The sequence below is a fragment of the Balaenoptera physalus genome, assembly GCF_965194825.1.
Source record: "Balaenoptera physalus genome assembly, chromosome: 17".
Classification (NCBI taxonomy): domain Eukaryota; kingdom Metazoa; phylum Chordata; class Mammalia; order Artiodactyla; family Balaenopteridae; genus Balaenoptera; species Balaenoptera physalus.
This window is the reverse complement of record NC_138895.1, coordinates 6,280,448-6,303,992: the sequence shown is the minus strand read 5'-3', so window position 1 is coordinate 6,303,992 and position 23,545 is coordinate 6,280,448. Positions and strand designations below refer to the sequence as shown.

The 23,545-nt window shown below is 44.4% G+C and overlaps 1 protein-coding gene across 7 annotated transcripts in view; it reads right to left on the bottom strand.

The window, feature by feature from the left end:
- FAM110B (family with sequence similarity 110 member B) overlaps nucleotides 1-23,545 on the bottom strand; it is a 136,404-nt gene that overhangs the window by 24,242 nt on the left and 88,617 nt on the right. Inside the window, exon 5 of one of the 7 annotated variants that reach the window (XR_014255431.1) lies at nucleotides 11,009-12,162. The exons of the other annotated variants lie outside the window; for them this stretch is intronic. The gene's annotated coding sequence lies outside the window, so the exon portion shown is untranslated. Of the gene's footprint in view, nucleotides 1-11,008; nucleotides 12,163-23,545 lie in introns of those variants that run through there. 7 annotated transcript variants of the gene reach the window in all.

The window sequence follows — 23,545 nt, the reverse complement described above, 5'->3', positions numbered from 1 at the left end:
ACAGAAATAGAACAAAGTTGAATCCCTGTCACAAACACTATTAATTAACTTAGAAATCCGCTTTTAGTCTGTCTTCCAAAGGGTGTCTGTACACGAGGAAACTGTATCTCAGAATCTATAATCAGGACAGCAACAAAACCAAGTCTGGCACAACTGAAAAATACTCTCTCAATTAATCTTTATAAAGCAGAAGTCATGTGAATAATCAAATAATTTATAATTACTAACTGTATAAAATCTTTACCATATCATGTTGATGGGTTACAGGATTTAGCTTTTTCTGCACAATGGTTTCTAAAGATGGAAGCATCCTAGGGGGACTATTATTAGCTCACACAACAGATGGCTATAATTTGAATAATGTGAAATATACATAAAGTGAAAAAAATCCCAAACGTTACTTTTGGTTCAAAACAGTAGTGTGACTGCCTTTATTTTATCTCCTTTCATTCCCAGACCCTGCTACAATGAGAATAAAATTTAAAAAAGGCAAAAAGAGCAAGAGACACAAAGCAGAAGGATGACTAGTAATTAACCTAATGGGCCTTGGAAGTTATACTCTAAGTGTCTGGTGGAAGATTCCAGGGAAAAGCGAGTGATTTTTCTGGCATCACTCCCACCACCACAAAGTGACAAGACCTCGGAGCAGGACAGACCCAGAGCGGAGGGTTAGAAACCCAGGAGAAAATATGGAGCTTATGAAACTCTAAGCACAGTACTGCCTGGCTCGAGATCCCACCGTGACCTCTGCGTGGCCCCCAGGACTCCCAGGTGGGCAGAAAGCAGCCTAAGGCAGTGTTAGGGGAACCACTGACTGAAACCGCCCACCCCGGCCAGGCTCAATAGTAGCCACTTGCATGACTTATCTCACAACAGGAGGTCCTGGTAAGGAACACGGAACTAAACAAGCTACCACCAGCCGGAAGAATTCGGGAAAGGCCAAAAGGAGAGAGGAGACGCCAGCCCATATGTCCTACCAACCTCCCAGAATCCTCCTCGCTGGAATCCACCTTGGCTGAGTGATGCACGGGCCACCAGGAAGGACCCTGAGTCAGAGTGATTGGCCAGAGACAACCCGGAAACTAATCCCATCACCATAAAACCCGAGACTGCGAGCCACGTGGCAGAGCAGTTCTCCTGGGGTCCCTCACCCTCCTGCTCTCCGCCCGGGCGCCCCTTCCCAATAAAGTCTCTTGCTTTGTCAACACTTGTGTCTCCTGGGACAATTCATTTCCGAGTGTTAGACAAGAGCCCACTCTCGGGCCCTGGAAAGGGTCCCCCTTCCTGCAATAGCAGGACTGAGTTATAATGAAGGTGCCGGTGCAGGGGCCTGAAGCTCGCCTCCTCCCCTGCACCCTCCCAGTGCCAGCGGTGGGACAGAGGGTGCTTTCCAGGAAGGAAAGCACTTTTTTCTCTCTGAAAAAACTGATCAGCCTTGGGTAGGGGTGTGTGTTGGGACGCGGGGACGGGGCACCTACTGAGGTTTAGGGGTTCCAATCTGGAGAAAGCTGGCTCAGCGTGTGGTCCCATCCAGTGCGTCCCGCCATCAACAACCCTCACCTTCACACACTGAGCTCCCCACCCAATGCTCGTTGCTCGGAAACTCTCTTTTAAGTGTTAACGGGCAGTCAGGCATCTAACATGAAAGCTAGAGACTCAAGTCATCAAACAGAAACAAAAAAAGAAACTGGGAGGAAAATGAGAAATTCAAAGGACATTTGAAGAAAACTTCAAAAAGTCTAGGATATCATCTAGAGAAATAAGTGAGGCTACAGAAGCCCTAAAATAAAAACCTGATGTTCTTAAAAAAAAAATTTTAAAAGAGGCAAAAATAAGAGTTGGAAATCAAATATTTAATTGAAATAAAGATTTCTTCCATAGGAGGATTTGAAGGAAAATCAAGGAAATCTCTCAGAAAGTAGAGCAAAAGAACAGAGGTTAGAAAATAGGAAACAAAAGATGACAAAGATGCAAGGATCCATCCAGAAGGTCCAATATTCAAATAATTAAAAACCCTAGGCAAAGAGATCACAGAATATGGAAGGGGAGAAATTATTTAAGAAATAACACTAAAAAGTTAGTCAGATGAAAGGGTCCAGGCATCCAGAGCCAGAAATAGCAGTCCAAAGAGTAAAGAAGCAAACAAAAAAAGTCCACAGTAAGACTCATGTCGCTGTGAACTTTCAGATCATTAGGATAAAGACATCTCACAAAGCAGGATACATAAGGTGCCCGAATGCCCTGGACTTCTTAAGGGCAGCACTAGATTCTAGAAAACAATGCCACCAAGTCTTCACAAGGGAGGGAAAATACTTTTTAACCTAAAATTTTATGCCCAGGTCATCCTTCTTCAAGCATAAGAACAGAGTAAAGACGCTTTTCAGACATGTAAGAATTCAAAAATAGACCTCCCAGGCACTGAGGCTTACAGAGCATGTGCTTTGTCAGATGGGGGTATAAACCTGGAAGGAAAAGATACAGCAACCCAAGAAAAGAGGGGGGATTCCTTCCCCCCTACCCCGGGTGCCAAGAAGCAGCCAAGGTCGGTTCTCGGGTTCTGTCGACGAGAAGTTACAGCAGCTGTTGAGCAGCTCAGAGCAACTGGGCTTGGAATGGCCCTGGGAGAAAACGCTCCAGAAGATGTGTGAGTATTCGTGAAATATTATTCAGAGGCATACGGCAGAAATGTTGGAACATTTGGAATACAGACTGACTCTAGGTAGATTAGAAAGTAAGGTAAAAGACAGAAAGAGGCCATTAGGAACTCTACAAAACAGGACAGTTTTCGAAAAGAAAAATTCGGTTGCAGCACATAAATTGTGTACATAGCGGAGCGTGTGGCTATGTCACATCGTTCCTCACTGAGTTAACATAAACTAATTATAAAGACTCTACACGCTATATAATTTCTGCTGTCTGGCTAGTCCCTGGGCAATTCAAGTGATAAAACAATAAAAAATGAGCTTGAAACCGTGCACCTGTGTACAGTACAGATGAAAATTTTCGAAACTTTATATATAGAGCATTCTCAGATAGATGTTTGGGATCTGGGACCCTAACACTGAATACAATTCAAATCGTTTTCTCTTGGTGTGATGCTCTTTACCACACTTCTCAGACCCACGTTAGGATAAACCAACGGCTTTAGTATGTGTCTCTGTCAGTGAGACAATTTAAGCTGCATCCGCGGTGTGCGCACAGGGACAAAGGAGTCCAGGACCCACTGGCTCACCTCATTCCCGTCCCTGCTCTGATGTCACCTCTTCCCTCCAGCAGTTGCGGCACTTGGTCTCCCATCTCTCCCCATCCTCTCACAATGCTTATTTTTCTGCACAAACCTGTCACGGACTGAACTCTTATTCCTTTATCACCTGTCTCCTGCATCAGGACGCAAGCCCCATGAGGACAGCGCAGCCTCTGTTATTCCCCTCAGTATCTCCAGGGGGCGTCGTTAATAGTCAAATGACTGAATGGTCAAATGGGAAGAAGGGGGAGACACGTGGTTCTCACACGCCCCCAAAGCAGCTTCCCCTGACCACCCCTAACCTGGCGCTTCTCCCGGGGGATGCTCCGAACACCAGTCCTCAGGCTCCGCTCACGTGTTGCTGCCCGGATGGACGAGGCACGTGTCCGATGGACGATGACCTTGGCTGACTGAGTCCAGCCTGCCCTCCTGTGTTTTACAGAACTCCCCCGAGTCACATCCCTTCTGTTTCCCCACCTCAGGAACTGCATGGATCCCAGAGGCGTGCACTGAAAATGCTGGATTCTTTACCACTCTGCTCTTGGGTAGGTAAGTCCAAAACGTCAACAAGATGGGCTGGTAATCCCCCTTTGAGTTCTCGACCACTGAACCTGGGCTACAGCAAAGGGGCAGCCACTTCTGGGGTGGGATTCTGCCGTCTGTAAGCACGTGTTCTGATTCAAAAATAAACTACAGACAAAGAAGTTACCTGTTGAAATACCAGGCGTCCTTCCCGAGGTGCCCCGCCTGGGATTCCTCCTGCTAGATACTGAGTATCGCTGGGTTATTTTCTTATTCCTACATCCCCCATCACTCTTCACTAAACTGTTTAACCATCCTGTTAAACAGTTAACAGGGTAATTCAGACCAGGAGACCTAGGTCAGGAAGATCAAAAGGGAAGCACCCAGAAAAAGGGAGGCGTAATGAAGATTTCCCAAAGCCATGTCAGGAGGAAGGCAGCGCGTTACGTTCAGGGCACCCTGCATAATGATAAAATATTTACGGGCGCAGGCAGTTTGGCTATCTTCTTTAAACGCGCTCAGGCCACGTGCCTTTTCCCAGTCCTCGTCCTACCAGAAACCACGTGCCCTGGCAGAAGGTGCCCTTGGAGTCAGAGACGCAAGTGTGGGAAGCAGGGTGTTTTGCTCACTTGTTCGGTGACAGTACAAATGCTGACCGGACGTAAGCATGAACTTGGCTTGACCCTGGGCTCCATCGCTCACTGGCTGCATGTCCCTGAAGCAGGTTACTTACCTATACCAGAGCCTCGGCTTTCTTGACAGTAAAAGAACGGCACACACAAGCCACCTTACCGGATGCCTGCGGGTTGAAAACGAGGTAACAAGTGCAAAGCACTTAGCAGGATGCGGAGAATGGTAAACACACACCAGAGCCACGGCCACACTCCTGCCCAAGGGCAGCCGGAGAAGCAGCACAGCCTGCAGTGTCTGCTAACGGGCCATCAGGAGGGACCAGGGCCTTTGGAGTTCTCTGAATACGTTCTATGGCCACTGCCACAAGAAGGCTACAAGGACCCACATGAAAAGTAAAGAATCTATTTCAACCAATTTTTCAAACCCTTACCAGTGAGAAGCAAGTCAGTTGCTGTGTTAGATCTTCTATCCCAATGAGAAACTGACATACCACGTTTCCCCCTCAAACTCAAGTTAAGAGAAACATTAATTTTCTTCAGTGAGGCTGCTGGATCTTTATTCCTCCATCCTGGGTTGAGTCCTGCTGTTGAGACAGAGGCATGTGGATGGGCACATCTCTTGAGTTTTTGGAGGATACCATTATCCCACTTGTTCAGAAAAATCATGAATAACATTCACTCTGAATGTTTAAAGTAACTTATGTCTGTAGGCAATGTTAAAATGAGAATTGAAAGACGAGATTGTAAGGCTAGAAGCACAAATATGGTTGAGTGGTTTTTTAAATGTTATCATTATTATTATTGTTACTTGTTTTAGAATAGCAAAGGGAAACAGTTTTTGCCGGGTTGCACACCAAATTAACATCTGCATGTCTAAGCTGTAAAAAAGAGGTACTTTTCAAACCACGCTTTTAAAGTTCAAGAGGGAATCTTTGGAGTTTTTAACCTAAGTGGCCTGGAAGATGTTCACAACTGAAGCTGCTGCAGAGCTTGCTGATTTGCAGCTGGAAGTAAGAGTGTGTTGAGTCAAAATCTCCTTAGTGCAGCCTCTCTGGAAGCTTCTCGGCTCCTTGTACCATGGCCATACATGCCTCCCTGAGGACCCCCTGTTTAGAAGTAATCATTTGCGATGAAGTTTTTCATCCCAGCCAGCCACCTACTAAACCTCCCAGACCTTCTGATACAGAGCCCTGGTGTCCCATCTGGTCCTGCAAAACAAGACGGCCAGTTTCAGGATGGGAAGAGCGCTTGAAATCTGAACACCCTGGAACGTGAGGCTGGTTTCCCTGATCATGAGTCTCCAGAGACCAATGCTTGCTTCTTGGTTTTATCAACCTGCATGGCCCCCACTAGTGGGATAGGCATTTCCATGACAGAATGAGCTCATTCATCAAAGGCGTGGAAATGATGTCACAGAACAAGGTCGGTGCAGAGAGGAGGAAAGAGAAAAGGAATATGTCCAATTAAGTCCCTCGGGATTAGGGAAATGGCATTATTATCAGTAAAGAGATTGATGATAATTGGGAAACATTTAAAAAACTTAACGACATCTGTGCACGCAGGAGATATCATTTTCATATCTAAGGATCTCACTCTAGAATCTTTCTGATACTCGCATTTTGGAGGACAAGAGATTTCCCAATATTGCATAAGTATTTATAAAGGCAGATACTTTTTGACTTATTTTTTAAAAATGCTGTCCTGTACTTAATCTCTCTGTGTTTTCTAATGAAAGAGGAAACCTGAGTCTCTATTAAATTTAATGCAGATTAAATAAGGAAATTGCAAAGATGCCTTCTGGTTATAAAGACAGACGGTGTTTATTGATGTAAGTACTCATTAGGTACCTACTACATGCAGCAATGATCTGAGAAATCACCCCTGGCTGGTATCACTGTGCACCAGGTCAGCTGGAAGGGGCTTTACAAATATTCACACACCAACTCCCCCCAACAGTTCTATTAGGCAGGAGGTATTATGAGCCTTCATTTTACAAATGAAGAAACCGAGGCCCCAAGATGTTAAGACGCTCAAGAATTTGCCCAAGAAAATGCTCGCTGCCCCTCAGCTAGAAAGAAGTGGAGCTGGAACACCAATGCGACCGTGCAGGGCCATGATCACATCTGCCTGATGAAGAAACCAAGGTCCCCAGAGGTTAAGGACACCCCCAAACTTGCTCCCCCCCACCTTTTGGCAATAGCTCTGTCTCTCTGTGCTTACATGTAAGACTGAGACCTCTGCACCTTTCCTCTCTCTAAGTTTCCCCAGCTCTTTTCCTGAATGTTGGTCCACGGGCTGTCCCGCTGGGGAGCGGACTTGAACAAGCGGCTCTTTGTTCCTGACTCTGCGTCCAGCTGCCACTAGGAAAGCCCAGCGCAGAACCCTATCGACTCTTCTCATGGAGTCGGCTTGCTTCCTGCTTTGTTAGACTCAGAGAAGTGACTTCACTTAGATTCCCTAATTGGTTTACCTACTATCGATTCTGTTTTATTTTATTTTTCCTGCTTAAGGGATTTTGGACAGAGCTGCACAAAAAAGCTATAAAATAAACTTGTTACAAAAGAGGCTCTTTGCTTTAAGCCATCCCATGGGGTCATGAGACATGTGCTTTCTGGACTTCTCACTTGCTTTTTTTTAGGTCTTGAGGGAGCTGCTAGGCTTAGACTCCTAGAGGCAGCCCCCAAATGCCGTGTGCATCGCATTAAGGAGAAGCTCGAAATGGTTTTGAGTTAACAAACTATTCCGGATGCTTTCCAGTTCGTTATATCCTCCAGCCTCTGGAATCCAGAATCACAAGCCTGAAATGGAATAAATTCTGTTCTGGACAAGAATAAGGTCATTTGCTTGTCTCTTCCATATCTTTTCCTAAGAGGTTGAATGTTCACTCTTTCATAATCTCTGGGTTAACTGTCATGACACATCCAAATCTCAGAGTCTGCGAGGAAGAGGCCTCCCAAGACCTTTGAAATGGGCTGATTTATTATTCTACGGCCAGGTCACAGGACGACCAGAAGTGTGAAGGCACACACATCTGGTCTGAACTTTAGGGCGGGCATGTTTGTATGTTCAATGGCTAAGTCAGCTCCTCCTGCATTCCGGCAAGGTTCTACATGTCAGACAGTAGGGCCTCCCTGGAAAGGGGACATCTCGGCAAAGCTGTGAGGGAGGAGAGGGAGGGATCACAGAGACGCAGGGGGAAGACGAGTGCGGGGGCCCCCGCGTGGCTGGCATGAGAGGAAGGAGGCGGGCGCCAGGGGCTGCTGCAGGACCACTACCCTCCCCGCACACAGCCGGCGCCACTGGAGTGAGGGCTTGGACTAAGGAGTTGGAGGGGGCCCTCCGATGCTCTGCTGAGAAGAGTCTGCAGGGGCCAGGATGGAAGCAGGGACCAGCAAACCGGCTCTCACCATGATCCCAGGGGTTTGGAGCTCGGTGACGGTAGTGGGGTGGGGAGAACTGGTCAATTTCTGGATATATATTAAAGGAGAAGCTGACAGGATTATTGTACAGTTAAGTCCCCCTACGTACGAACGAGTTCCGTTCTGAGAGCGCTTTTTTTAAGTCCAACAATGTTAGCCTAGGTACCCAGCTAACACCATTGGCTATATAGTACTCTACTGTAATAGGTTTATAATACTTTTCACACAGATCATACATAAAAAACAAATACAAAAAATAAAGGAAACATTTTTAATCTTACAGTACAGTACCTTGAAAAGTACAGTACAGGACCAGCTACATCACCGCTGCTTTTACGCTTGCTTCCAGACATCCTGGGCTTGAAATAAAGATACTGTACTACTGTGCTCTACACAGTACCGCACAGTAAAGTACACAAAAGCACAACCACTTGTACAGGATGCACGCACGTGGCAATGAACGCCAGACACGTGTACTAACTTACGTGATTGGACCTGAGAACGCACGTTTGCATCTTCGAAAGTTTGCAACTTGAAGGTTCGTATGTAGGGGACTTGCTTTGTTCACTGTCTGTCTCCTACACTAGTATTCAGTTCCACTGGAGCAGACTTTGTCTATTCTCTGCATCTCCAGAGCCCAGAGCAGTGCCTGGGACACACACGTCTACAGATACCCGGTGAACCTGCCCAAGTTCCAAGTGCAGCCAAATGGCCAAACTAGGATTCCAGCCCAGGCCCGTCTCACTTCCAAATCCCAGTTCATAATCACTGTGTTGTTTTGCTTCCGCTAACATTACATGCAGAACATCACGAGGACATACAGGGGAATTCCCTTCTGTAGTCCTAAAGAAAATGGAAAACGAGCTAGGAAAGTCACTTTAAGAAACCGGCTGGGATAGGGTGTGGGGATGGGCACGAGTAGGTGAGCAATGGAATAGTTCAGAAAACAGTGTTCGTCAAGGTGAGTCACAGGTTCTGAGGAAGGTCAAGTTCCCCAGAATCTACAGTGATGCAGCTACAAATTAAAACAACAACAACAGCGCTCAGCCTCTCTGAGGTCTGATGCCAGTTGAGACCGTCTCTCATGCTGCCTGAAGCCCGAGGACAGCACAGCACAGAGTCTGGAGAGGCACCTGCTGGGTTTAGGTACGGCCTCTACCTGACCAGCTGAATGTCCTTCCGCAAGATACTTCAACTCCCTGCGTCTCAATCGCCTCATCTGTAAAAAGAGATGTGACCCGTCTCCTAGGAACATGAAATCGGGATGAAATAAATTAACACGTGCAAAACGTTTAGAACAGTGCCTGACTCACATGGATAATCAACCCTTACTGAAGGCTGGTTACTTCACCTGTGGGTTTGTCTCTCACCCCAGGGCCAGCAAATGCGTCTAACACCTCCCCGACCCATGCAGGTAACTAAGAAACCCTCTTTGTTGTGTGAGTCTGGGAGGAGAAGGCTTGCATCCCACTCCTGAGGTTCAAGAGAGATCGGCGTGAAGTCTCATTTTCAAGAACGGAAACCACGAGGCCAGCGTGAGGTTGGCTGTGATGAGGGAGGCCCCGGGGTCGGGGACGGCCATGCCTGCGGAGAGTGTCAGTGTCTCTTTCTGAGGGTCACGCTTAACTACAGCTTTCAAAGAAAGTCCTGAGAGTTCCTGGAAATGTGTAATTTATTCTTGTCTCGTTACCAGAATAATTAATTATTAAATATAAATCTACTTCACTTGAGGGACAGCAACTATGGCTTCTGGGAGAATGCTCCTGGGCTAACACTATCCCTTGTCATGGAAAGGCGACCAGTCACAGAATCTGTCAGGACTTCTGAGTCCATCTCACATCACGGCAGTAATCTGGGAAAACGGCGTCTCCCTGTACAAATATTAGCCTTGGAGCTAGTAGTGAGTCCTTCCCTTCTTAAGGGACAGGACTTGCTCATTAAAGACCCAGAGGGCAGGCTAGAGCAAACTTATTAAGTTCGTGGATGACTTTCAAGGCAGGGCAGGATGTGAGTTACTTTAAAACACAGAATACCAAAACAAAGAGGCTATGAGTGAGTGTGAGCCTTTTAAAAAATGCTGGAGAAGTCACTTATACTCTCCTCTGACATTTACCTTCTTCCTTTGCTTGCTGAGTTTTAGCCAAGACCTGAGTCCAGAGCAATTGTGGATATAGATACCCATGAAACGCCGTCAAAGATCTGTACCCACAGGACCCTGCTTTACCAACGAATCACTCTCAGTCAGAGGTTTGTTTTCTTCTTTTGCAGGAAACTTTAAAAGATCCCTTAAAGCCATAAAGCCAGATGATATTTCCTCTCGGGATGTTCCTGGGAACACATTGCTAGAAATTGTTTCCAGGCTTGATGGGAATCAGCACTCATCTAGAACCAGGCTGGATCAGGCAGTCCCAGCAGTGAGGTGTAGCTGCAGGATGCGTGGGGGTTCTTATGAGCGATACAAACAAATGTTCAAGCACAGACTGGGGCACTCAGACTTTGGAAGTCTAGCTTACACAAGGTGACAGTCATCATTTTTCAAGCAAAAGTGAATTAGAACTTACTTGTAAAAATGACTAAGTAAGCTACTGATGGGAAGATACTAATTTTAAACTTTAATATTGTTTCCTTAGATTCCATATATATGTGTTAGCATACTGTATTTGTTTTTCTCTTTCTGACTTACTTCACTCTGTATGACAGACTCTAACTCCATCCACCTCACTACAAAAAGGTCATGAAGAACCTAGTGGCAAGACGGGAATAAAGACACAGACCTACTAGAGAATGGACTTGAGGATATGGGGAGGGGGAGGGGTGAGATGTGACAGGGTGAGAGAGTGGCATGGACATATATACACTACCAAACGTAAAACAGATAGCTAGTGGGAGGCAACCGCATAGCACAGGGAGATCAGCTCTGTGCTTTGTGACCACCTAGAGGGGTGGGATAGGGAGGGTGAGAGGGAGGGAGATGCAAGAGGGAAGAGATATGGGAACATATGTATATGTATAACTGATTCACTTTGTTATAAAGCAGGAACTAACACACCATTGTAAAGCAATTATGCTCCAATAAAGATGTTTAAAAAAAAAACTTTAATATTGTTATAATTGTAAACTGTACTAAAAACAACCCAAAACAGAGTTATATTTTTTTTACCCACGGCCTTTTGCTGTAAGTGTAATCCGAGCTATGGCTATCCGGATATCCACGGGTGAATTTGTTTCTTAGATAAGACACAGAAAGTGCAGAGCACAAGGTCAGGGACAAACCTGGCCTCAGTGAATGGCTGAGAGGATGCGGTGTTAGGCCCTCCAGTAGCTCCTGGAGTCAGGGAGTGAGGGGCCTGTGCACACCTGTGAGGACACAGAAAAGGGAAGCCCTTCTGCTGACTCACCACATGTTTACTTAAGGGTCTAAACAGTTTGCTTAAAGAAGCATTTGTGATGGGATCTTTTAGAAGTAGTTTATACACTTCTGCACCTGTTTATTGATCATTCACGGCCAGCACATGACTACGGTACATGTAAACGCTGTCTGTAGGTGTCCGCTTTTCCAGATTTCTGGTACTTCTCACGGAACCAGGCCATTAGTTATGAACTGTCTTGTCATTACTCTTGTGTCCAGAAGTCTCCCAACCCCTTCACAATTCCTTCCTCTAATCTACTTAAGTTCAAATTTTTAAAATCTGCATTAAATATAAGTCAATTAGGCACTGGAGGGACAGTTTAGGAGTGAAGAGTGTATTTTCATGGCATTATATTGAGAGGGCCATTTTCTGAGCACAGAATTATTTTTTAAATTTACAGGTAGATGGGGGTTGGGTCTGGCACAAAATCAATGTGTGTATTTAGAATGTTGCTTTCTGTTTGCAAAAGAGATGCAGAGAATTGCAAACAAACATAAAATTATTTTTATAAAGATTAATAAATTCACGTAATTCAAAAGTCCAACATTTTTCCTAACCTAAAATTTACAAATTGCTATAATCAAGTAACAATATCCAATCAAATCCACTTTAGAGAATTAGAAATAAAGCTATCTTCAGAAAAGTTAAGTTCCAAAATAACATTTAGAAGAGATTTTCTATTTGGCCTATTATAATTTGGAATCTATTTTCCCATAGCATCTTTCAGAGCTATTTAAAGAGGAACCTTTGATTTGGGGAACAGTAACCACCAGTGTTTCCCCTTCTGTGTCATTCCTTAAAGTGTTTGGCACAATTTACAGCACTGTTCAAGGGACACGTGCAAATGCTTAATATATAACTGACTTTCTGTGGAAATTTTCACAAAAACAAAAAAAATGCACTTGTTTTAATCTGATTTTCTTCCCTCTGTTGGTCTGCATTTGAAATAAAAATGGATGTTTAATACTTGGCCAATGACACAGGCCACATCAAGTTTTGATATAATTTTTCCAGAATAAAAAGAATCCTTGGTCCAGGGGCTCTGATTTATGCTAAAGAAAGAAATTATGAGAAAAATAATGCTGCCAGGTAAAATATACTTGCAATACTGTTATCTTTACTTAAAACTGAATTACATTTTCATTATACATAAATCAGGGTAACATTTCCAGCTGTGATCATTTATTTATTATTTATTTCTTCACTGATTCTCCATAGGAGAAATTTACATTTTAATTGTCTTAACCAGTTCCTTTCCTTTTTTGTCCTCTACAAATTAAAGTGCATAATAATGTCATAAGTACAGTTCATAAATAAATAAAGATAAATTTCTTTTTTCTAATCATAGCATTTAGTACTACTTTCTGGTTTGGAGCAAATTAGGCTGGTAAGTACATTTCCTCCTCCAAACAAGTAGGTATGATAATATAGTCACCTGCGTGGAAGAGTTTCTTGAATAAATACTTCTAAACAGTCCAAATGTAAACAATGGACATTAAGAAAACAGCAAGTTCAATTCCTTCCCCGTCAGTGTCTGGGCACCTTGCCACTGTCCAGGATCGCTGACCTCGTTTTCCTGTCTGTCCTTCAACCGTGGCACTGGAGGAGTATAAAAGCCGCTCAAGACACCGACAAGCCGTCCTCCCCAAACTGCCCTCATGTACCCCCTGGCCAGTAACGAGAAAAGGGGCCCTACCCAGGCTTCGTACTGCGGAAAACGAAATCAGCATTTTTTAGCGCCCTTAACAGAAACAGCTACCGTGACTTTGTTGGAGAGCGGTAAGTAAATTTACCCCTGGGGTCTGTAACATTTCTGTTTACAAGACTCTCACCAGGGCCAAACTTGAATAGCAGAAAATTATTCCTGCACGTATTAGGTTACTTTTGTTAACGTGGATTTTAGTCTTTCTTGCTGACTCTGTTCCGACCGTGTGGCTCCTTGGGAACTGACTCAGACTTCCATTCAATCCCTCATCTGGTCCTTTGATAAACTTTATTCATAGAACGAGGGCTTTGGGCCAATCACGGGGCTGGAGGTTTAGGGTGGAGGCGGAAGTGACAGTAAACAGATGAGACAGAGGACTTTACAGTCTAGGGGGGAAGATAAAAATGAAGCAGGCAGACTACAGTCCTGCCACGTGCAGCGTGCTATAAAAGAGGACAGCGCTGCGATCCGAATGCCACTCTACCGGCAGCGTCCAGAAGGGGGGGGTTGTTCCCACGTCTAGGAGCGTCTGTCAGAGCTGAATAGGGTCACGGGGTGGTTGAGGTCCTGCGTATCAGGTGCCTTGGGGCATAACAGGCACCCAAGAAACAGGAGGTATCAGGGTGGGAAGACTAAATGACTTCCGGCTGGACCCCGGTGAGGAAGTAATGAAGTTCCTGGGAAGGGGGAGGAAGAATTCCTCAGCATTTTCACTGGGGTTCACAGAGTGACAAAGCAGGAAAAGGGGCAGGTGCCCCTGGCAGAAGTCATGACCCACCAAAAGCCAAACTAGGGAGGGTGGGAGTCGCTGCTGTTGGGGTGGGGGGGTGAGGCGGGGCCAGGGCTGGAGCTGGAGGCCTCCTGGGTACCCGGGCTCCGGGGATCTGTGGGGCTTCCTGGGGCAGCAATGTCCCCAGGAGGGGACGCTGCAATCCAGGAGGCCGACGAGGACCAGCAGCCGATTCCAAGTCGCCCGTTCTCCTGAGTGTGCCGGAAAGCCTCACACGGGACTCAAGCCAGAGGAGAGGCTTCCTGGAATTTTTCAGATCGAGCCTGAAGATAAGGCCTGCCCGGAGGTGGCATCAGGGCTGCCTTCTGGGGTCCTGCACCCACTCTGAAGGTCTCCCCGCGTCAGTGCTGGTTCAGGTTCGAATAGCCCCCATTTCCCTATTCCTGAAATTGCCCTTGCACTTCCCCGGTGGCGCAGTGGTTAAGAATCCGCCTGCCAATGCAGGGGACATGGGTTCGAGCCCTGGTCCGGGAAGATCCCACATGCCGCGGAGCAACTAAGCCCGTGCGCCACAACTACTGAGCCTGTGCTCTAGAGCCCGCGAGCCACAACTACTGAGCCCACGCGCCGCAACTACTGAAGCCCGTGCTCCTAGAGCCCGTGCTCCGCAACAAGAGAAGCCACCGCAATGAGAAGCCCGCGCACCGCAATGAAGAGTAGCCCCCGCTCGCTGCAGCCAGAGAAAGCCCGCGTGCAGCAACGAAGACCCAACGCAGCCAAAAATAAATAAATAAATAAATTTATTTAAAAACAAAAAGAAAGAAATTGCCCTTGTTTATGGACGTTAGTAAAAAAATAAATAAACGTCCACAGTCTGAGAATTAGTGAAGGATCTTCAAAATCACCGTTTCTGACGCCTCTCTTCACTGACACCGGCAGCTTCATGCTGCTCGTGGGAATCTTCACCTCAGGTTCAGGTGAAAGTGTTTTGGAGTAAAAATTTTTGTTTTTTTCTCTATAGAGCTGATGAATACGATAAAATAAATCACACAAAACACTATATGAACGTTCGGGTGTATGAGAAGGGCAGACCCCTAAAAGAATGAAATCAATGAGTTCCTTTGCCACACACGGCCACTGAGGAGGTTACTTTAGCAACAAGTTGGAAAAGGCAGCACAGAAGTCAGTTTTCCCACCCGCAGATTTACTCTGAGCTGTGGTTAAATCAGCTTTGCTCCCTGAACACAATTAAACCAATCTTTTTTTTTTTTAACATCTTTACTGGAGTATAATTGCTTTACACTGTTGTGTTAGTTTCTGCTGTATAACAAAGTGAATCAGCTATACGTATACATATATCCCCATATTTCCTCCCTCTTGCGTCTCCCTCCCATCCTCCCTATCCCACCCCTCTAGGTGGTCACAAAGCACCGAGCTGATCTCCCTGTGCAATGTGGCTGCTTCCCACTAGCTATTTTACATTTGGTAGTGTATATATGTCCATGTCACTCTCTCACTTCGTCCCAGGTTCCCCCTCCCCCTCCCCGTGTCCTCAAGTCCATTCTCTACGTCTGTGTCTTTATTCCTGTCCTGCCCCTAAGTTCATCAGAACCTTTTTTTTTTTTAGATTCCATATATATGTGTTAGTATACGGTATTTATTTTTCTCTTTCTGACTTACTTCACCCTGTATGACAGACTCTAGGTCCATCCACCTCACTACAAATAACTCAATTTCGTTTCTTTTTATGGCTGAGTAATATTCCATTGTATATATGTGCCACATCTCCTTTATCCATTCATCTGTCGATGGACACTTAGGCTGCTTCCATGTCCTGGTTATTGTAAATAGTGCTGCAATCTTTAAATGCACAAACCTTCCCCACCCAAGGCTTTTCATGACCGTCTGTGACCCAGCACGCTGTCGGCATACAGCCCCACAGGGACCAGCACAACGTCTTGGGCATGCTGGTGGCACTGGGGACCTTCTCCAAAACTGTAATCAAGGCCCCTTTCTCTTGTACAGACCATAGCACAGGATCTGATGCATTCAAACAACCCAGAGGCTCTTATTATTATTCATTATACTAACATCTCCCCAAAGTAAACAATTTGGAGGCTTTAAATTCTAGGTATTCTTTACAAGGTTGAATGATACAAGACAGTTTTAATTATTTTAGGCGTTTTTAAAGTCGAAACATTCTGCCTGCATACCACAAAACACACAACGAAGCCCCACAGACAGCTTGTTGATTTAACGAGCAAACAAGACAGCATCTCTCACCCCGAAAGAGACGGCAGATATGAACGGTAAATCTAGCGATCATTCTGGAACTGTCAGTATGACTCGCTATGTGTAATCCAGCGACTTGGCAGTCTGCCTACGGAGCATACCAGTGGGGCCTCCTTTTACAATGAAAACAAACAAACAAAAACTTTTATAGTACAAAAATATTTCACTAAAAGCACCACGAAAATACAAGTCTCTCAATATTAACTTCTGGACTCTTTGATAATTAAAAGTAACAAATAATAGAAAGTCAGAGAAGTTCTATAATCACTAAGGCATCTATGACGATATGAATTGCCTTTAAAAGGCTAGGAAAATACTTGCAAATACTTGCAAAAATAGTTGACAATATTAAAATGGATGTGTGAAAAAATTTTTCAGTGACAGACATTCCAAATAGCAACAGGATTTGTTTGACTATTTTTCACTACAGATGGTCCCTCGCTTTAAAAGGTTAGGACTGTCGAAAGACCCAAATACACTGAAACCGGGCAATGTGTACTCAACAATCAATAGCAAAAAATGATGGCTCTATGTGCTTTACCAATTTTTTTGTCAAAACTTTAAGACTCTTTTACTGTTGGTTATAAATGCATAGGGAAAGGAACACTGTAACTTAAAACATTTGATTTGGCAACATAAACACATTGAGGATTTGTTGTTTCTTCGTAAGAGATAAAGAGCAGTTTGAATGCTCCATGTTTGCCTTCCTCATTTCATCCCACAGCCTACGAACGGCGCGAGCATCTTCTCTATGCTCCCAAGAACCGTCACTCTTCTAAGTTTGGATCAGCTTCCAACATTTAGTACTTCGTGCTTTCAAAGTCGGAATATCTCTGAGAATTCCTGTGAAGTGAAGTTTTTAATGGTGTCATTTGCTCTGGGATGTCTTTGTTCTCGTTGTCACAATCACTTTCCTCGCTTCTCTTCACTCGGCTTCGGTCTGCATCTCCAGAGCCTCTGGGATGACAGCAGTGTCGACCTCCCCGCAGTCAGCACGGCCTCTACAGACGTCTGATGGGAATCTCACTTCCAGCACCATCACTTTCTCTGCTCTGCTGCATTTCCATCTTGGCTGATGGAAGTTCCCTTTTTAAGTATCCATGTTTATAAAATGTCACAAGTTATCACCTTGGGACAAGGAGGAAACACAACTCCATGCTTCCCTGTCTCTGGGTGAACTGACTAGTAACTGTGCAGTGACCCATCACTGTCAGATTCTGAATAAGGTGATGTGACCGGTCATTGGTCAAGATGCACACCTGCTGTTTACTTAGTGATTTATGGGCTGAAGAACTAGCTATGAGGTTTGCACTTCATGCAACTAAAGCTAATATACTGCAGTAACTGAAATTTGGACAGTGGCTTTAAGCAACTGGTTTTATTCAGCTAAAACGTGTAACGGAAATGGACGCAGATTGGAACCCCATAAAGCAAAGAGAAATGATGGGGCAGAATTCAAATGCACCAGACAGTTTTCTTCCAACTCCACGGGCTACAACAGAGTATCTCCTATTTGTTTAAGCTGGGGGCAGCAATCAAGTTCCTAAGGTTTGCATGAACATTCCGAGTTGAAAAAGACGTCTGAATCTAGGAAACATGAAACATTCTAAAAAATAACCACCCATCAGGTAGTACAGCTATGATGAAACCCAGGTGTATCCAGCTCCAGAACTTGTTCTCCAACCTTAGGTAACATGCAGCCCAAAGCGATTTTATGAAAATGGCCAAAGTCTTTGAAACAAGCCCCTCCTCGCCCCCATAGCAGAGCACCTAGTTCTACTGTTGGTTACAGCTCTCGGCTGCAACGTGGATGGTTACCCATTGGAGGAAGCTCTCATCTCGCGGAAAAGGCAAAGAAAAGACGGACTTCTTTTTCTGTACAGAACTGCTAGTACCCACTGCCTAATACGTGCCACTAATATGACAATAATGTTTTCTCCCAGGATGACTGACTTTTCTAAAGCACAAGTCTGATCATGTTACTCTCTTCTTGAAGCTCTTTAATAGTTTTGAAGTTTCTAGCCTGAGTGATCAATGTCCATCCTGGTTCATGGAATGACCAATATATAAGGAGCAGTGCGTGTGGGAAGGCAGTGGACTTCGTGGAGGTAAGGAGGGCGAGGTGGGGACTTGGGGAAGTTGAGATGCCCCACTGAAAACACACGTGGAATGAGAATAGACAAAAGCAGAGCCCGTACTGGGGGTACCGACTAAGGCACAGCAGCAGGAAGGGAAAACAGAAGCTGAGGGTGGAGGCAGAGGAGGGAGCTGCAAGGCACCTGTATTGCCAGGACCTTGGTGGAAATCAACTCATTTAGGCAACGAACGTAACTAGCTTTATAGTCATCTTTGCCCAAACAAATACCTTTCCATACTGAAATCATGTATTCTAGGTTTAAAGTAGTTGGCTACATTTTAAAAAAATTGTTAATTCGTTAATTTAGATATAATCTGAAGCAAAAGTCAGACACGAGGAATATATAATTTTGTTGAAGATCAAATTATGTAAACAATGGTAAACCTCTAGCATTACAATCAAATTACACAATAAGAAATTGGTACACTGTAGATAGATCATTTCCTATTTTTTTTGCTCTAAAACAAAAGTGAATTGATTTGTGCGAATATCCTTTTGCTGCTCTGTGTCAGCTTTTCCAAGTTCTGTCTATCAGAGGTCCTCTTTCTGTCACTGAGGCAGGGTGCCTCACTCTGAATTCCACTGAAGCAGTGGCAAAGTTATCTGCAATCTGCTTCTGCTAACATCCTCACTATGCTTTAATGTAAACATGTTCTTGAAAAGTGTTGGTGAATAAGTCAGCATTGTTGAAAGAAAGGAAAAGTAAGATGGGCTGGTCTAGAAAATAACTACAAGCAGCGTTAATACAGAAGATTTCCTTTCCTTTCAAGTTTTAGATACAGGGCCTGAGCACCATTTAAACAGAATAAATACAAGTAAGCAAACGCTATAGCTCCAGCTTTTGGCTTTAGTGTCTCCCCTGGGGAATAAACAAAGCACGTGGCCTGGGACTCAAACTAAGACAGTTACTACTGCCTCCTGGCTGGTGGGCACAGACCTGCAGGAACAAGGAAACAGGTACCAAGAGGTACAAATGATGGTGAGCGGCCAGATGCCATTCGCCATTTAGAACCTGGCCGTCTTGCTGGCTGGTGATGTAAATACACCACGATTAAATTACGGTGCAGTAATGCACCATCGAGAAATTAACTCTTGAAACATGAAAAATATTAGATTTTGGAGGAAGTCAGTTTACCTAGATTGGAAATCAATACAGCTCTTAATTAATGATATCCTGTGGTTAATTCTAACTAAATACTCATTATAGTCAAGGCTATTTTGGGATTAAAATGAAATTATCATTTGATGAAAAGGTTAGAAAGATGTTTAGAGATTTCATTGCCATTGGGGAGTAACAATTGCTGGCGCAAGTTTAGAGACAATTAATTTACTCTTTAAACGAGGTTAAGCTGGTATGATTAAGAATAAATGGACCCTCCAAGGTCATGAACAAGCAGAGTACTCAGTGGAGCTGGCCAAGGCATGAATGCTCCGGACTCCGCTTACTAATAAAGGCATCCACACCGACTGTGTTTGATTTGTATTGTGATCCAAACACAAGGTCTGATTGTTGTAAAATTGCTGAACAGACTTGGGATATAAAACAAGTTTTATTGTAACGATCGGTGTTGTGGGTGGAATTGTGTCCCTCTAAAATTCCTATATTGAAGTCCTCAACCCCAGGACCTCAGCACGTGACCTTACTTGGAAACAGGGTTGTGCAGATGCAATTGGTTAAGTTAAGATGATACAGAGGTGGGAGGGCTCCTAATCCAATATGACTGGTGTCCTTATATAAAGGGGAAATTTGGACAGAGACACACACACAGGGAGAGCACCATGTGAGGATGAAGGCAGAGATCAGGGTGATGCTTCCCCAAGCCAAGGAACACCAAGAATTGCAGCAGACCATAGCAGCCAGGCGAGAGGCATGGAACAAGGAATGAACGGTGGCACCTTGACCTAGACCTCTAGCCTCCTCAACTGTGAAGCGATACATTTCTGCTCTTTGAGCCACTCAGCTTGTGGCACCACATTAAGGCAGCCCTAGGAAACGAATACAGTATGTGAGATGTACTCAGCTGAGAACAGAATCAACACATAACACCTGCAGGCTGCCCTCTGTGAAGGAGTCTACCCCCCTTCAAAGGGAATAATAATCTTATGGGACTCAACGACAAGCCCCCCAAATTGAACTAATGACTATTTTCAACGTTACGGAGGAAGAGCCAGATTAAGTGTAATAAGTGCCATTTCAGTATTTGCAGTCTGTGAATGTGTATGTGATGGGTGGTACACTGACCGGGAGAAGACAGTTTATACTCCCTGAATCCCAAAAGATTTTCCTAGAATCTAAGATACAAGAGGGAAAGAAGGGACAAAGAACAGAGATCGCGGCAGGGAGAAGTTTAGCCAGACAGCATTGCCAGAGCACTTGCGGATGCAGAAAGCCTGGACAAATTCACGAAACACAACTAGGACACTGAACAAAAGGGCGGTATTCTGAATGCTTAGAAATTAGGTAACAGGAAAGAGAGTGGAGGGGCGGACAGAAATCAACAAAAAGTGTTTAAATGAAAATAAGCATGTAAAACATACAGCCTTCATTAGGCCCACCTCCATGTAACACCATATACTACATGATAGGAAAAAAAACACACATTAAGAAATGTTATAAAAAATACATACTTTTCTCAGAGTTTCAAAAATATATTTAAACACTGAAAATTACTCGTGCTTAATTTTTAAACTTATTAAGTATTCATTTTAAAAACTACATTTAAATACTTAAGTATATCACAGTTAACTACTATATAACCTTGAATATTTCCGTACATTCCTTTAGATGTTACTCCCAGTTTAAACTAAGAAATTAGCAGGAATATAGACACTGCACACAAAATCTACTGTCCAGGAGGAACACTGAACAATTATTCATCCTGTCTGGGTAGGGACGGTGGGCACGTCTCCGTAAGGAAGTTGAGATTAAAAAGACAGAAATAGTACATAAACAGCAAAGTATGATTAAATAAAATTATGCTCCCCAGATCAATCTAAAGCCAAGCCCAAAGCGATGACATGGAAAAGGAAGGCTCAATTAGCAGCAAGAGAACATGCCGTGTCCTAGCAGGCGTTACTCTGCTTATGTGAAGTATGATTATTAATAACATCAAATGTAATACTTCTCAGATGAGAAGAGTTTATTAGTAATTTGAAATGAATGCTTTCCTTTCAATCATTATAACTATTCAAAAGCCAGATATTAATCTTAGATACTTTCTTTTTTTTTAAAATACTAGTAGAGAGTTAATGTTCCTGGAACTACCCGGAAGGGCTTAGAGACTAGTAAGTGCGTTTCCATGGTAACAGACTGCTTCACCAGGGAGAGATCATTTCACGCATTCCCTAAAACACAACGACCACAAGGGGAGAAGAGAGATCTGCATTTTCGCTTTTCAAGGTCATCATCCATGGTGATTTTTGGTAGAATTTCTATTTTTATGAGCGTGCACACGGCATTCATGCTCAGAAGCTGCCTAGGCTTCAATTTTTCCTCTTCTCCAGTGTGTGGACGACCCGGGATGTGTGCTCTGATGGGGGCCCCGGGGGTGACAAAGTCACCCACAGATTTCCCTCTGCTTCCTGCTGTGAGTTACAGCACCCCGCTTATCCAGTCCTGATGCTGTGTCCCCAGAGACAAGACGGGCTGAGCTGAAACGCGGGACCTTCACAACAGCCTTCAAGTAGATGGAGTGCATGGTGGTCGCTGTCTAGCAGGGGCTCACGAACACCAGCCGGACAACTGAGTCGTGACCAATGGCCAAGGGGTCACGAGAAGGAGCGAGCAGAAAGCATGGACGAGGGCAGGCTTACACCCCAGCTGCAAACAGGTGCAGCAATGCTCGTGACCGGACGCTGACGGTCACCAATCCCTGAACGAGGGCGTCTCCACCAGGGGTGCTGCCGGAAGGAAATGCTCCCATTCTGCTTTGCTTCACCGGCAATGCTGGCTGGAGAGGTGAGTGTGAAAAGGCCCTTCTCTTTTGTCTTACAGAGTTCACCTCTAGAGGGGCATTGCTCTGACCCTCTACAGAGACCTGTGGTCCACCAAAGGGCAGCCTTTATTAGGGGGACAAGGGCCTGGCCAGACCTGCAGTCATGGACCCAAGTGGAGAGCAGTCCCATGGGGACGGGACTTGTGTGCCTCAGTTTCCTCCAGGTACAAGGATCTGGACCACGTTGAGAGGATCAAATGAGAAAATCCAGGTAAATGCTTAAAAGGGGGCAGAGTGCATAGCATGCATCCAATAAATGTCAGCTGCTGTAACTATTACTGTTCAAGTTATTAGTACTGTTAATATTAAAAATCAGGCAGTGTCCTCTGCGAGGCCATGTGGAGAAAAACTCAAGTCAATCTTTATAAAGGATGAGAGGAAAACACTGACTGACATTCTTTCAGAGTGTGCACAGACCTTAGCCTTTATTTTTAACAAAACTAGTTAACTGGAACTGAATCTTGCGAACGGGTGACACATCTGGGGAGAAGGACAGAATCATACTTCAGGTGCAACAAAGAACAAAATTTTCTAAAAGATGCCATAATGACAAAAATACATTTTTAAAGTAAAAATTAGTTTCAATGGTATTTTACTTCTATGAAATGCTTTTTTTTTTCCCTAAACGATGATCTCCCGATCTGAAAATAAAGAAGGGCCATACGAACTTTGAAAATTAATAACTTTAGCTTAGAAGTAAAATTTATCATCAATGCCCCCATATTACATCTACTTCTCAAACTCTCTGTCTTATCATTACAATGTTAGAATGTTTACGGTGTTGCTCCAAGTGAGTGTCTTTTCAAATTGTCATCATTATTTTGGTCCTTATTTGGGTCGTAATTTATTTATCACACCAAAGTGAAACCACGGGTGTTGATAACAAAAAAAAAAATGACCAGGGAAAGAAATGTACTTTGAGTAGTAGGAGGTCATGGCTTTGAGTTCAGATTCCATTATGTCTTTTTCGTGGAAAGCAAAAACCATAAAACTAAGGCACCCACAAGTAAATCAAATCACAGAACTAAATTACTGTGAGTTTAAGGCACCGTGTTTTGAGCACCACAGCTGAGGGAAGTAGCAGTCAAATCTAAGCATTAAACAACTAAATAGATTCCCCAACGCAAAGGATAAGGTTGAGAGAGATCGCTCACGTTCTCAGAACTGAAGAAATTACAGCTTAGCCACTGATGGCCTTCAAGTGACAAAATACTTTATGATCCTTGCCCAGTGAAGTTCACAGCTTCACGGGGCCAATGAAGAGAGGCGGCCTATGATGGGCAGCATCGAGACCACGGAGTTGCTGTGAAATAAAACCACTCGTCTGTGAAGGTTTTATTTCAGCTTGTCCCTGCCCCTTGTTGGACCATTTGATTGTCATCCTAAAACCTCAAAGCTTTATTGCAGAGTTTTCACCGCTGCTAAAGTAATATTCATGGCACCAGGCTCTGCTCCTGTC